Here is a 13,303-nt window from a genome sequence, read left to right as displayed (position 1 = left end):
TGGATTCCATAATCCAAGATGGTATAATGTTCAAAGGAAGTTAGTTGTGTATTCCTAGAAGTTCTATGAGAGAGAATCTCATCAAACAAAAGAATAGTGGAGGATAGTTTGTGTTGGTGTTTGAAAACACTGGAGGGTTTTCAATTATCTCACTAAAAAACAAACATATCTAGGGGCGGCTAACTCCCATTTTCAACATGCCATTTCTGACAATAGGCCAACTATAAGGCATGACCCTTCTTCTACTTTAGGCTCTACTAAACCTAGGTGGTGGACCTGACATTCAATTGATACCTACCAGTGCAAAAACATATCCCTGAATCTATTAAGCAGATTAAAACCTTATATCTCCTAGTAACTCATGAAATGACACAAATGTGCAGTAGCTAAATACAAATCTAAAATATTCACAAGCTGAGTGAGGGTATAACATTTAGGTCCTTTAACATAAAATGTAAAGATGATTTTGATTTTGATTTTATGTGGTTCGGGGAAAGCGGATGAAAACCATGCATGGACAACAACTTAATAACCCTGTATCTGATCAGTGCTTGATCCATTGGGCAAATTCATGAATCTCCCTCATGCATTTTGATATCTAATACTTATTCATATATTCAGATATATGATCTACCCATTAACCTTGCTAATAGACGTCAATGTTCATTTCAAATCTTATTCTTACCTGATATCCTTCTCAATAAACTTGTAACCCTATTGAATCTCTGAAGCATTTACACAATTCCTTGAATCATCAGCAACAACAAAACAACATACAGTCTTAAGGGACTACAACTATGACTTAGGCTCTTTGTTCAAAGATCATAAAACATCACATCTCAACTGAGAATGGAGACAAGATTTAACATGAAACACAACCCTTGTCATTCTTTGTATTAATTTTCTTGAAATAATACATGAAAATGCATGAAATTAACTCACAAATCACCTAATAAACCAGACTGAATAATAACATATGCTGTCATATAGGAGAGAAAATGGCGGGAATGAGAAACTGATGGGATGGGAAGGGGGTATCACAAACAAAGCAAAGCTTCATGTTCTGGAACCAGCACATCCCAGGTCTTCCATTTAGAATACATCAATTTCAAGGCTAGTCCTACTAACTATCTTCATACCAGAGAAACTTTCCAATTTTTTCAACCCCTACAATGAAAGAAAGAAAGAATGATATAGGATGAATGAAATCCCAAATCTGATCTTTACTTGACAAGTGTCCACTTGAAATTCAATTTTTTGGCAACTGAAAAACCTCTTTCTTCTTTCTTCCCATCTGATCTGATTTGGTTTCATCATTACTGTAATTGATTTGCAAATATCTTTGTGAAATGATGAAAACTTGTTGAGTCACCAAAATATCTAATTTGCCCACTGAAATGCTGGTGAAATTTCAATTTTTACTGAATGAATCTAAACAAATTTTGACCCAAACTGAATTCTCACTATCTTTTAACCACATTCAAGCCATTTCTATGTTATAAAGTAGTTTTGAACTTCATTACCTGAATATAGTTGCAAAATAGGAATCTAAGAGAAAACCTTGTATAGCTTGAGCAGACAGATTCCTCTATAGAAACTAACCTTAGAATCAAAAAATTTAGATTCTCACGATTTTGGTGACATATAACATCGCCTATTTTACATCTTAGAAACCCGCCGAAATTTTTTTTGAAAATTTCTTCCTCTGCTAGAAAAACTCAAGGTCTGCAATTTTAAAATTTTAAAATCAAAAATTTAAATCAATCTAAAGTTTTCACTTTAGATTAAATCCCTTTTTAATTTAAATTTATACACATCAACTATGTTTTGAAAAAAAAATTAAATTCATTTTATTTTTTCATTCCCTTCAAATTTTAGGTAAAACTTCCATTGACTTCCCGCCACGTGTTGACCTTTCATTTGCTGCCCGAACTACCACATCATCTGTCAACAAGGCACGCCCTATCACTGACATGTCACCGCACTTAGGACCCACCTACCACATGGTGGAAACCCACTTTCCCGCATTATTAAACGTCCACACAACTCCATATTGCGGGAATGCAAATACCGTCAATCTTTAACACATGGTGGCATCTCCTTCAACCTCCATTTCGGGTGCCACATCATTGCATCAGTTGTTTTGTCCTCGCCACGTGGTAGTCTTTCATTCGCTTCCCAACCACCTCCTCAAAACACTGATGGACCTTGCCACATCATCTCCCAACCTGGGCTCACTGCCACTTGGCAATAGCTTGCTTTCTCGCATTATTTACTAGTGTGTAACTTATTATTGCAGGGAAGTGGGCACTGTTCGATCTACCACATGGCACAATCGTGTTCACTTGCCACCACATCAACATCCATGTCTTTTTGATTAAAATAGTTTGGATGACCTCTAGCTATCTTTCACCTCATCTAGGCCGGGTCCCACAAGCCAAAGGCTTCACTTCCTTCAAAGATAGTGATGTCTTTGAGACATCTCACTAACTTACCGCTATTGTATTTAAATAATAAAACATTTCCTTACCCACCCAATGTGGGATAAAGCATTTTGATTGGTTTTCAAAGGGCAGCAGGCATCTCTCTTCTAAAATGAATCTCTTTCGAACATGATCATGAGGCTTTTCCATTGTTGTCTTCACCATTGACTTGTGTTATGTATCCTCTTGAAATGTGGCCTTTTCCTTTTACAATGTCGACTTCATTTTATCATGCATGGGTCTTCTGTATGTTGGGTGATGTCGTGGCCTCCCTTCCAAAAGCGCTTGGCTTTCTTAGCGCTGGTTGCCAGTGTGGGATGCTTTTATGATGAGTGGATCTTTAAATCTGGCTTCAAATTCTTTAACAAGTAGCTTTGCACACCCCTTGTTCTGGTCGTAGCATTCTACCTTTAATGTGCAGATATCTACCATCCACTGGCGGTTCTCTTTTTTCTTGCTACAATTTGAAATGGGTGTCTTTTCAATTAGTGCAAAGTTCTTTGTCAAACGTGAGCTGTAGGCTTCATTTTCCTTGGTGCCTCCTCTGAGGCTGTGTGCTCCCTTCTAACAGCAGCTTTCTTGTTTTACTAGCGGGGTGGATTGGCAAGCATGGACTTTCTCTTCTAAATGTGTGAGGTGTCCTTTTAAATGTATGCGTGGTCTTTGGTTTTTTTGTGCCATGGCTCCTCTGTTTTATGCCTGCTCATCTCAAATGTTGTGAACTCCTCATCAATGTGAGCTCCTCATCTCAAGCACCTTCCTTTTATGGCGTGGACTTCTATTTTTTATGATGTGTTGATCTTGTTTTAACATTCCTCTTTTTTGTTCTTTCCTGCTTCTTTTTAATGGTAGCTCCCTCCAATATGGCAGCTTCTTCCTCATTGGATGGGAGTGCATTGTCATCCAAAAAACTTCCTTGGCGCTGCCTTGATTTCCTTTGCACTGTGGCCTTTGCTGATGGGCACCTTTTTATATTAATGTGTGGAGTGTCTGCTACTGCGAATTCAACTATGGCCGTCCCTACAATTTGTGTGGCTCCTTGTATGTTCTTCTGCCCTTACTTGGTGTTTAAACATGGGCTGCATTTATTATACCATCTCCAAGCTCCCAATACAACTGCTAATAAAGCTTTAATAATTTCTTGTGCAGCGTAGGCTGCTCCCTTTTGAAAGTGTGGGCTCTTTTTCAATGTCATCTTATGTCTTTAATTTGCCAAATGTTTCTTAACTCCTCTATCCTTAGGTGGTTTAGTCGAGATGATTATATGATGTTTCAGATCTTCTGGTGAAAAGAGCACTTTGTAGTCATTTGAACCTGGATAGAAAAGTATATCCCCAAAGTTTTCAGTCATCATCTTAGATAATTTGGCCTGGAGCTCTAGACTAAGATGATCCTCTAAAGTTATAAATACAGGATATTTCGATGCAAAAAATGCATGGTATTTTATTGATTGAATGTATTTAATAAACTTAACAGCATTAGTCAGTGTTCTTCCATGAAGAACATTTATGTTATCTTTATTTGAATTAGGCCAAGTGTCCAATTCAATTGTATGCACTCCTCTTATACTGGCTTTAGCATTGACTGATGCTTTGGTCTCCTTTCTCAAGTCACATTGTTTACAATACACATTTTCTTGACATTCCAAAAGAAGAGTGCAACTTTCAATGCCCAAACACTTAACAATCTGACAAGATTCAGTCGGGCCCCAAAGTGGGTCTGGCTAAAAAAAATTTCGTTTACAAACAACTGACCTTGCAAACAATCTAATGATCATCTCAAACTGATTAGAATCAAATTTGAACACTGAATAATTAAATAAAACTCATTTTATCCTTTTTTGCAACCTATCACTTTTGCGCCAGGAGGTCCGTTGATTGGCCTTAAAAACTAACTCAAACCTCTGACCAGGCTCTAAAAGCTAGCATACTGACTCTTTGTTCTGCATCCTCCTATTCTATTGAATCTCATCTCATGATGAATTCAGAGTCAAAAGATATTTGCTATCACAGTTGACCACTTAAAAACACCTGCAGATAAACATGTCAGATAACAATAAATTGCATTCGGATTTGGCCTTGAAAATTGGGCAAATGGTCACTTGGGAAGATGAAAACTGGGGCATAGGTTCTTTGTCATGAGGATAATATGGATCTGTGATCTGGGCTCATGATGAATAACAGGGCACAAATAGCGATTAGTCAAAGTAGGCTACTTGGATTTTGCAAACTAGAAACACTAGAAAAAAAGTGATTTTTGCAAATGGAATTGACTTGGAAAATTGTGCAAATGGATTCGTCAAAGCTTACAAACTGGCACACTTAAAGTATTTTTAGAGGACAATAAAGTGGTACAATCCATTTGACTTGACCTATCATGGATTAGGAGATATAACATCCCGAATAGGGGTTCCAATCAATTTGCAAATATTGGCACCAATAAAAAGTTAGAAATTCCATTTGGAGTCACGTTTGAAAATTGATCAAACTGATTCGTCATAAGCTGAAACTTGAAACATAACAAGTCTCTGATGTCCACAATACAATGCAATAGGAATTTCAACATCTAAGTCAGCTGGTCAAAATTTATAACACGTCAAATAGGGCTTTCCAAAATTAGGTGCAAAGTGCAAAAGCATGAAAATAGTAACTGACCAACTTTGAGGGGTTCAAAACCTAATCAAATGAACTCAAAATGACTCAAAATCTGAAAGATAGGTTCTTGGGTATGGACACTAGACACTTCCAAAGTGGCGAATCACAAAACATTTTTGGGTTAAAGATATTCAAAGGCAAACACAGCCTCTTGTCGATGTTTGACACTATGGGTAAAATGCAGATTTGGAATTTGCTCAAAACGAGACTTCATGGAATGGCTCAAAATGTTAGTTTAACTTCATGGAATGCTTAGACAGGCTGAATGTAGGGTATTAGCAACATTAAACACCTTAGGGGGCTCAAATGGATAGCCGGGTACATAGGCATTAAAAAGTGTTTATAGGGCTCAATTTTCTCAATGGTGCTCAAAATTGACCATGCAATTTTTAGCGCCAATAGGTTGGACGCTTTGGTAGAGATAAAACCATTGCCTTGGTAGTTGAGAATCATTATAGGCCATAGGTGCAATAAGATGTGAAGAATTTTGTACAAAGTTGTAGAGTATATCAGATGGCAAAAGGAGTAAAGAAGAATACGGGGTTGTATCAGTCATTACATGTACCAAAGAAGTCATGGGAGTATGTTAGCATGGATTTCTTTCTTGGATTACCAAGGACTTGGTGAGAGCATGATTCTATTTTTGTGGTGGTTGATAGGTTTTCAAAGATGGCACATTTTATTCCCTGCAAGAAGACTAGTAATGTAATTCATGTGGTTGAGTTGTTTTTCAGAGAAATGGTGAGACTACGTGGTCAGACAAAGAGTGTAATTTTGGATTGAGATACCAAACTTTTTGGGTATGTCCAACATACATTATGGAAGAAATTGAAGACAAATTTGAAGATTAGTTCATCACATAATCCATAGAGTGATGGACAAATAGAAGTTGTGAATCACGGTATGGAAAACTTGTTGAGATATTTGGTTAGAGATCAACCAAAATGATGGGATCTAATTTTACCATAGGCAGAACTTGCATATAACAATTCTGTCAATAAGAGTACTAGTAAATCACCATTCCAAATTATATATGGGATCAGTCCTAGAAATGTTTCTTGATTGAGGCAATTGGATAAAGGAGAGATAAGTAGTGCTAAAGCAGAAGAATTTGCTAAACATTTGAAGAATATCCATGAGGAGGTGAGGAAGTACATTACAAAATGAATACACATTATAAGGCTAAGGTAGATGTGAAAAGGAGGTATAAGGAATTTCAGATTGGAGATAAATTCATGGTCCATTTGAGAAAGGAGCATTTTCCAGTGGGTACATATAATAAGTTGAAAATAAAGTTTGGACCACGCAAGATAGTGAAAAGGCATGATCTTGGAAATGCCTATGAAGTGGAGTTGCATGTTGAATTAAGTATTTTTATAGTATTTAACATTTTAGATTTGACAAAGTATTATGAAGGAGGTGATGGAGATGACATTGCAGAAGCGTAGTGAAGTATTCCAACAGCTTATTCAACTACAAAGAAGATTGAGGAGATACTAGATAATCATTTTGGAAAAGTACAAGGAATAAAAATTATGAAGAACACCTTTTCAAATGAAAAGTGAACTAGTAGAATATTCATCATGACTAGCAAGGGAGGAATTTAACCATCTTGGTTTTCCTCTAAATACCAAAGACATGACGTAGTCACTTCTCAAATTACCCTAGGTGTCTGGTGTAGGAGCATCATGGGTGTAAGAGAAATCTTGCATCAACCAAAAATATTTCATTTTAGTTGTTTGAATAAGGGTTGTCTTAATGTAGAGTTGATGTTTGTGGAGGCTTAATACTCAATAAGTCATTCATATGAGCTTAGAATGTCCTAATTTTAGGGGTGGATATTCATCTTAGATATATCAACCTACCAATTAAGGCCCAATGCCATATCATGAGTATTCATAGATTTAGTGCAAATTTTTGGTGTGCAATTTTGGTATTAAAACTTTAGGCTCACCATTGGAGGCCTAACCATGTCTGGATGAGGCCTAAAAACTTGATGGATGGGTGCTTGCATGTATCCAGCCTATAGATCAAAAGTTAAGGATTTTGAAAAGTGGCTATAATAGCCAACTAGAGCAATAGTTTGAGGGTTATGGCCTTCTAAAGTTGGGACAACCAAAACTTCCAAAATAAATGTCAAAAATGTATTTGGCTAACTATATATGTATGATAGGGTCTGTCGGCCCTAGGTATTAAGTTTGAGTGTCTAAAACCTTCCTAGGTGTCATAAAATTGCCTATTTAAGCAATGCCCAAACATTGTCTAAGACTGCTTTGGGTGATCATTTTCAGCTTTTTCTTGCATATTACTATAGTGAAGGGACCAATGTGGGTTAACATATTGTAATCCTAAATTTTGTAATTCTGCATTTGTGTCAATAATCATAAGCCCATATTTCATCCTCATAAATTATTGTTATTTCTTTGTTTCTTTGATGTGTTTATGGTATTAAGAGGAGCATCCTTCATCAAGTTGTATCAGAGATGAAGTTCCTAATTTTGTGGACAAATCATCAACTATGAGATAGTTCACACTAGGACCGTGGTTTGGGTTGAGGGTGTAGACAAATTCTTGATTGTGAGGCAGTTTACACTAGGGTTTCAGTAGAAGTGTGAAGATACCTCCATGAAGAGAGCATGGTGAGAGAGTTGTAGGTGTTACACCTAAGAGTTTAAGAGCCCTCTAGAGGCAAATGCAAGCATTGCAAAAACAAATGTGCAGAGGAATAAATCTTTTTGTAGGCAGTGACTAAAGTGAGGATGAAAGGGAAGAAGGAAATGTTGATCAAGTGGTAGAAGATGAATTTTTGAACCCAGAGGAAGAAAATATTTTCAAGACCATTTCTAAGATTGGAAAAAAACCTAAGTTTGATGTTCTCACATTTTCAAGAAATCTTAATCTAGAGGAATTGATCGATTGGATCAATCAATTGGAAGAATACTTTGAAAATGAAGATATTGAAGATCCAGAGAGGGTCAAGTTTACAAAGGCCAAACTAAAGGTTCATGCAAAGATTTGGTTGTAGGAGATCTAATTAGAGGGAAATAGAAGAGGGAAAGACAAAATCACCAGATGGGATCAAATGATAGCTAAAATTAGGTGATGGTTCATTCTCATGGATTATGAGCTTGATTTTCTAAAGAAGATACAAGGGTTAAAGTTAGTGGGAAGATTTGTTTAAGAGTATACTAAGGAGTTCTACTGAGTTCTCATAAGAACCAACATGCAGAAGCTGATAAGGAGAAAGTTGCATGTTATCTTAATGGGTTAAGGAAAAGAATTCAGAAGGAGTTGAGCCTAGTTCAAATGATTAGCATTGAGGAGGTGTACCATTTTCCCTAAGAGTAGAGGAGAAGCTAAGAAAAAAGTTTATTACCAAAAATAGTGGTAGAGGTTGCGGTCGAAGATCTAGCAAATGATCTTATGGAGGCCAAACTAATTATCAAAAGAGCAAGGATGAGGCTAGAAGTAGCAGTCAAAACCAAAGGGAAATGATTCTAATCATTTCCAAGACCAAAATAATAGAGATTAGAGAGGAAGAGGAAGAGAGAAAGGATCTAGAAGATGGAGTTTATGTGGAAAAAAATTTCATTGTGGAGAAGAAGGGCATAGAGTATTTGAATTTTCCCAGTGCCAAGGAAGGGTAGATCAAAGAATAGAAGGCTAGGCTAGAGTTGCACATGTTGATGAAGATGCAAAATCATTCCATTTTGAAGATACTTAAAGAGGAGAATTCCTAGTTAATTGAAGAGTCTTACTGATTGGTGAGAATGAACCTGATCAAAGGAGGAGTTTGTTTCACACCAAGTGCAAATGTGATGATAAGTGTTGTGATGTGATCATTGATGATGGAAGCACTAACAATTTCATGTCACAAAAGATGGTCACAAAGTTGAAGTTGAAGAGGCAAAAACACTCACATGCATACTGTATTGTTTGGGTACAAGATGACCACAAGGTCATGGTTAGTGAGCAATGCTCAATAAAGTTCAAGATTGGAAGCTACCATGATGGGTGAGAAAATACCTACACTTTGACAAAGGATGGGGTGAAACATAAGTTGAAGTCATTGAAGGAGAAAGAAGAAAGGCAGGTAGTGCTTCCAGAATATGTTTTGTTAATGAAAAGGATTTTCTCCAAGGTATGAAGTATGAGAATATGTGTTTTGTTGTAATCCCAAAAAATGGTAAAGAAGAAGTAGAGGAGGCACCAGTAGAAGTTGCAAATTTGTTGGGAGAGTTCCCTGATATTGTGTCAGATAATGTACATGATGGGTTACCCCCGGTGAGGAAGATCATTCACCACATGGATTTGATTCTATAATCTAGTTTTCAAAGAAGGCAGCACACAGAATGACACCAACAGAAAGTGAGAGTTGAACAGACAAGTTCATGAGTTTTTGTAGAAGGGGTTGATTTAAGAATCTGAGTCCATGCATTGTACCAGTATTATTAGCACTAAAGAATAATAGAGAATAAAGGATGTGCACAAATTCATGGGCTATCAACAAGATCACAATAAAGTATTGATTTCCATTACCAAGGATGGATAATATTATGGATTGTTTGAATGTAGTTGTCTATTTCATAAAGATAGCTCTAAAGAGTAGATGCCATCATATTCACATTAAAATAGGAGTCGAGTGGAAAATTTCCTTCAAGACAAGAGAAGGACTATACAAGTGGTTAGTCATGCATTTTGGGCTAACCAATGCACCGAGCACTTTCATGTAGCTCATGAATGAGGTACTAAAGGAGTTTCTGGGTAAGTTTGTCATTGCTTCCTAGATGATATATTGATCTTTAGTAAGACATTGGAGGAGCATTTGATGCATATTCAAAAGGTGTTTGATAATTTGATGAAAGAAAAGTTGTTGATAAACCTGAAAAAAGTGTAGTTTTATGAAAGAGTTGGTGTATCTAGGATTTGTAGTCTCAACAAAAGGTCTAAAAATGGACCCAAAGAAAGTGAAGGCTATCCTTGAATGGCCTACTACAAAGAGTGCTACAGAGATAACATCTTTTCATGGATTGGCTAGATTTTGTAGAAAGTTCATAAGAGGTTTTCACAATATTGGGTTATTCACAACATTTCAAGTGAGTTTCATATATTTTTTCAACGGTTTTTATTGTATTTGATCCATATTTAAGCCTTGTTTTGGAGGTTATTTTTAATCCCTTATTTAGAAGATCTGAAAGTGTCCATTTTTAGGTTGCTACACTATCAAGATATTTGTATAATTCATCCATATTTTTTGCAAATAAAGTTTTTAGTGTTATGATTCAATTTTTTAAATTTTTAATACGTCTTATCTCATCGTTAGCAAGTTGTTCCACTAATTTCCATAATAAAAATCTATAATTTGTTAAAAAACAATTGAAAGGGATGTTACAATAGTATTGTAGCTATGATCTTGCAAAACCTAAGTTGTAAAAAGATGGACGCATTAGATAGAGAACTTGCAATAATTAGAAAGGTCTACATCAATCAAGATGAGGGATTTAGGATCTTCCCTATATTGATTTTATTATTTTGATGTGATAAGAGGTGGCTATCAAATTTTATACAAATAAAAAAATTATGGAAGATACCTTAGGAGAAAAAAATTAGTTCTAATTTTTTATGGATCAGAGAAGATCTCGGTTAAAAGAGTTGATTGAGATACAAGACTACTATTATTCCAGCTCCATGGAGGACCAAGTTTACATTCAATATGTGATATTCCACCTTAAAGGAGCTTTTCATGATTATTGATACCAAGGTATTGACACCCAAGAATACTTTCAAGTAAATTCATTTAATGAATTTACTCAAATACTCTTGATAGACTTTAAAATGGTTAAAGAGGAGTAGGGAGTTGTTGAAACACACATAGCAAGAGATTCTAAAATTGTAATTTCTCTAAATAATAATGAATATGGGACAAAGATTCAATAATACATGTTCAATGATCACTTCAGCCCTACGAGGACCAACATAAAGAAGAATCTCCTATTAAAGTTGCAAATTAAGAGAAAATGAAGATTGAAGATGATATTGTCATAGACCTTGATGAGGCTATAGTTATGCATATGCCTTCTAGAATAGCCAATAAGGATATGCATGAGAATATATTGATGGGAAATTATATGCATAGGGTATATCATTTCTTAATGGATCTAATGGTTATTATTTCATACACTTTATGCACACATTTGATGACTACCTATTGGAGTTGTATGAGAAATATTTTATGAAAAATTTGGTCATAGAAACTAAGGATGACATATCAAGAAGTTATTACAATTTGATAAAGTGTGATTTTTCAAGGATATTACACCCTAGGATTTGTTTGGAATTATTAGAATTGTGCACAAGGATAAACCAAAGATGTTGAGAGCTAGTAATAAGAATTCAACACCTAAAGAAAAAAAAATTATCATATGCCTTCTAAAGGATGAGGATACACTTCTTCCATCAATCAATAAGGAATGCATGTGCCTTCATAATGACCCCAAGAAAGATGGGCATGTTGTCACAAGATGTACCAAATCAGTGATGATCGATCAAGGAAATGTTGAAAAAAAATATGAAATCTGGCATGGAGATGTTGGATCTCATAATTCACATATATCAGAAGGGAAATTGAAGGCATCCTTTGGGCCTAAACTTATGAATGAGCACCCATTCATGAAAGGGGTGATAATTGAGATTGAGGAAGAGACCACTCTAAAGAATAAGGTGATACTGAGGAAGGAAAGGTATGATGTAAGTTCTAATTTTCTACTTTATGACAACAATCATTTTTTATGATGCATAACTATCAGATAGAAACTATGTCACATAAAGGGAAAGATGTCAAAGGAATCCCTCATGGTGCCACTCAATATGTGGGTCTCAAATATGTGAAATGTAGGTGATATTGACCTAAAAAGGTTATAATTTTGCATATCAAACTATGAATATAATGGTAAGACATAAGATATGTGTATTGTGTGGTTGTAAAGAGATGGGAAGGAAAATATGTTGGCTACCCAAACAAAATAGCACTTGCAATATCTCAAAAAATGATACAATCAACTAGATAAAGCAAAGAGGTGAAGGGGGTCATACACTAAATCTATTTTCTTCCAAGGGAGGAAGGAATGGAAATAGAGAAAGTAAAGGGAAGATCTCTTGTAGAAAGAAAGAAAGAAAGAAGAGTATGTGAATTTGGGTGGACAAGTGGAAAGCTATAATCTATAATTCTTTGTTTGTATAAGTAGCTTTCTCTATGAGTATTTGGTATCACCTTTTTGGTATCTGATTTCTTTCTTAGGTACATGACAGTCATCATTCTTGAATAATCATCAACAAAAAGAATGAAAAATTTCTCACCAATATAGCTTTCAATGCCAATGGGTCCACACAAATCAGTATGCACAATTTCTAGAACTTCTTCAGTCTGATAGTTCTTGCTTTTAAAACTAGTCTTTCCCATTTTACCAATTTGACAATTCTTGCATAGACCAACCTCTGGTTTCTTTATGTTAGGAATGCCTCTTACTTTCCTAAACTTACTTATTTTTACCAAGTTGTCAAAGTTTACATGACACAACCTCCTATGCCATAACCAACTTTCTTCAACTTGAGCAATAAAACATGAACATTCACTAAGTTCAAGATAAAACAAGTTACCTTTTGTTTGAGTGTCTGATCCAATCAGGTTTCCTTTGTCATCCAGCAATCTTGCTTTTCCATGCATAAATTCCACTTTGAATCCATTATTGAGTAGTTGTGCCACACTCAACAGATTATGCTTTAGTCCTTCTACCCAATATGCATTATCACATACAAGTTCCTTGGTCAATGAGATTCTTCCTTTTCCTTTTATACAACAAGGTTCATTGTTACCAAAATTTTACACTTCCACCATCATAGTCTTCAAAGTGTACAAACTTAGCTTTATCACCAATCATGTGATGAGAACAACCACTATCTATAATCCATGTATCATTTCTGCTCATATGAGAAATAAATGCCATTTCTTCATCATTATTAGACTCATCTTTCACAGCAATGTAGACAATTTTATCTTCTTCTTCATCATCAGAATCATTAGAATCTTTAGCCATGAAACATGTTTTCTTACCTTTATCTTTGAATGATTTGAAGTCTTTATTGCCATTGTACTTGTGACCTTTCTTC

Source organism: Cupressus sempervirens, chromosome 8 (genome assembly GCF_028749045.1).
Source record: "Cupressus sempervirens isolate cs-2001-9-10 chromosome 8, ASM2874904v1, whole genome shotgun sequence".
NCBI classification, from domain to species: domain Eukaryota; kingdom Viridiplantae; phylum Streptophyta; class Pinopsida; order Cupressales; family Cupressaceae; genus Cupressus; species Cupressus sempervirens.
The sequence above is the reverse complement of the archived record's forward strand: the minus strand, read 5'-3'. Positions refer to the sequence as shown.